We start from the raw sequence: 3,061 nt of genomic DNA, 5'->3' as shown, positions 1-3,061 counted from the left end.
AGATCCCTTTCCATTTCCGTGCCACCCAGCACATCATTTCCTAGGCTGTAGGTGTGCTGGACATTTTTCCTCCCTAGGTGCAGCACTTTGCATTTCTCCTTGTTGAATTGCATTCTGTTGTTTTCTGCCCACTTGTCCAACCTGTCCAGGTCTGCTTGCAGCTGTTCCCTGCCCTCCGGCGTGTCCACTTCTCCCCATAGCTTTGTGTCATCTGCAAACTTGGACAGAGTACACTTCACTCCCTCGTCCAAGTCGCTGATGAAGACATTAAAGAGTATCGGTCCAAGGACCGAGCCCTGCGGGACCCCACTGCCCACACCCTTCCAGGTCGAAACCGACCCATCCACCACGAATGGGCCAGGCCCATTAGTGCATGGCTTTGAACAGGACCAGAAAAATTGCCTGAGCCTCATGGAAAATGCACCCCGCTGGTCTGACCCACACTGACCCAGCCCAGGCCACAAAGCTAGTGTGCCTCTGCACAGGAGCTGCACACCCTGGAGCCACACCTTCTGGTCCAGTGCAAAGAAATGCTAGCGAGCCACACCAGGCCGGTTCCCACCATGTGCCTCCTCCCTGCACAGACTGCAAATCTGTCAGCTATGCTGCTTGAGGTAGGACCTGGCTTGGCATGACTGGTAGCCCCTGTGAACAGTGCTGGCCTCTGGGTGACAGCGCAAGTCACCCCGGGGCTGAAGAAAGGCACACAGCCCCACATAGCACCACAAGGATCCGGGCCAGTCACTCAATAACCAGCACAAGTGGCGCTGGCTCTGAGCTACTTGGGGTAGTGCCGTGCTGCAGGGGGGCTGGCAGCAGTGGGCCCTGAGAGCCCTACAGCTACTGCTGCTGCAGGGGAAGAGTTGCAGGTCATGCATGGGGGGCTGTGACCCTGCAGGGAGAGGGGCGGTGTCTCTGGCCCTGCAGGAGGGACCTCCCACCCTGAAAGGGGGCTGCGGGGAACTGCGAGGAGGATGTCGCCCTACAGAGGGGCTGTGGCTCTGTAGGGGGCTGGGACACTGCAAGGGGGAGCTGGGGCCCTGTGGGGTGCAGTCCATGTGCTATGTGAGGGGTCTGTGCCCTGTGGGGAGCAGGGGACCCACCTCTCCTGAGTAGCCCCCACACAGTCCCCCCACTTCTACAGCCCCCCACAATCCCCTCACCCCACCCACACATCAACCCATATTCCCCCACATCCCTCCACACCCACCCACACACCCACCCTTATTCCCCCACGCTGTTTTAAAACCCCACCTCCTGCAAACCCACCATCCCTCCATCCCACACCCATCACATGAGAGGAAAACCAAAACCAAACATCAAAACATATAGATATTTAGAATTTATTTTATTATGATGATAGAGACATGGGTAGGCTTCAGATTCCTTTAACACTGTAAATAAAACATTGCCCAACTGGTTTGTTCCTTCTCTCTCTCTCTCTCTCTCTCTCTCTCATGGTCTTTTGTTCTAATTTTGGAAGAACATGGATTTTGGGGTATTTTAAAAAGTGAATTTGGGATGCTGCTTCAGCAGACCAGCTGGTACAAGGGGTAGCATTCCCAAATATGAGTTGGCTGGGCCCCAAAAGCACCTGTCTATTTGTAACATTCATTTTCCATGGACCCTAAGGCCACCCCGCTAACTAATAGCCCTTATTGTATGGGGCCTAATGGCCAAATGCTACAACAAAATTCTTGGGACAACAAAGGCAAAAAAAAAAATGAGGCAGGAGTGATGTGAGGGTCAAAGCATCAAAATGTTAAAATGAGTGCTCCTGAGAAGGACATTGAGCAGAGTTCCCCCCCCCACCATGCCACACCCACTGGTCCTCAAAGGTGTCCAAGAAGCTAGTGGACACCTCCCAGTGGTGCTCTGCTTTGCAGTGTGTGCAGACCAGTGAGAGGAAAGTGGCCCTGCAGTCCCCAGACACCTTCCTGGCCAGAGTCTCCTTCCTGATTATGTACAGGGCCCACTTGGCCAGGGCCAGGAGGAGCTTGACCAGGAGGTCCTGGGACTTGGCGGGGCTTTGTAGTGTCCAAAAATGAAAAGGTGGCGGGTAAAGTTAATACAAAACCTCAGAAAGAGGTTCCAGAGGTGGAGGGGGTGCAGCCTGGCACACTCAAGCATCATGTGCGCCAGGGTCTCCCACTACCCATAGAAGTGGCAGAAGACCAGATTTTGGTAAAGCTTGCTACATACACACCCATGGTGATGGCTCCAAGGAGGAGCTACCAGCTGGGGTCCTCACTGTCTCATGGGATGAGGGTGGAGTACAGGCTTAGCCACTGTGGTACCCCAAGCAGCACTGCCCTGAATGGCTCAGAAAATACCCTGGGTAAAAAAAAGTGGTGCAGGGCACACACCCTGACCATGCCCTGAGGCAACCTGAGAGTCAGTCCTCCAAGAGAGACACTCTGGTTTGTGGCCAGAGAATCTCTGTGGTGCTCCTGCTGCCCCAGGCACTGTCACAGGTAAATCAGGGATGTGGGTGTGGGGGGTTGTGGGTGTGGATGGGTGTGAGGAGCGCCAGTGGGATGTTGGGGAGTGGAGAGAGTGGAGGGAGATGTCGGAGGTTATGCAGAGTGAAGGGCGATGTCGGGAGGCTATGGGGAGTGGCAGGGAGATGTCAGGGGCTATGGGGGAGTGGAGAGGCATGTCCTGGTATAGTGCCAACCTGTGCCAGTGAGCTGCACCAGGCTGGGTCCCGCCATGCATCTCCTCCCCACACACACTGTGTGTCCAGCAGTACTGCCACTGGAGGCAGGACCCAGTCCGGCATGACACACAGTCCCTGCAAGTGGCACCAGCCCCCAGGTGAAACTACCAGTAGCCCCGGTGCTCCCTGAAGAGGCATGGGACTGTGCAGTACTGCGGCAAGCTGGGCCGGTCCTATTATGAGTGGCACACATGGCTTTGGTCCTGTGCCACTTGGGGCTGCACCACACCATGGTGGGGGCTGGCAGCAGCGGGCCCTAAGAGCCTCCTAACACACTGCTGCTGCAGGGATAAGTTGTGGGACCTGCATGGTGGGGGGGGGGGGCGGGCGCGCGGTGGGGGG

This window comes from Alligator sinensis, unplaced genomic scaffold (assembly GCF_000455745.1).
Source record: "Alligator sinensis unplaced genomic scaffold, ASM45574v1 scaffold285_1, whole genome shotgun sequence".
Classification (NCBI taxonomy): Eukaryota; Metazoa; Chordata; order Crocodylia; family Alligatoridae; genus Alligator; species Alligator sinensis.
Note: the sequence above shows the minus strand (reverse complement) of the source record.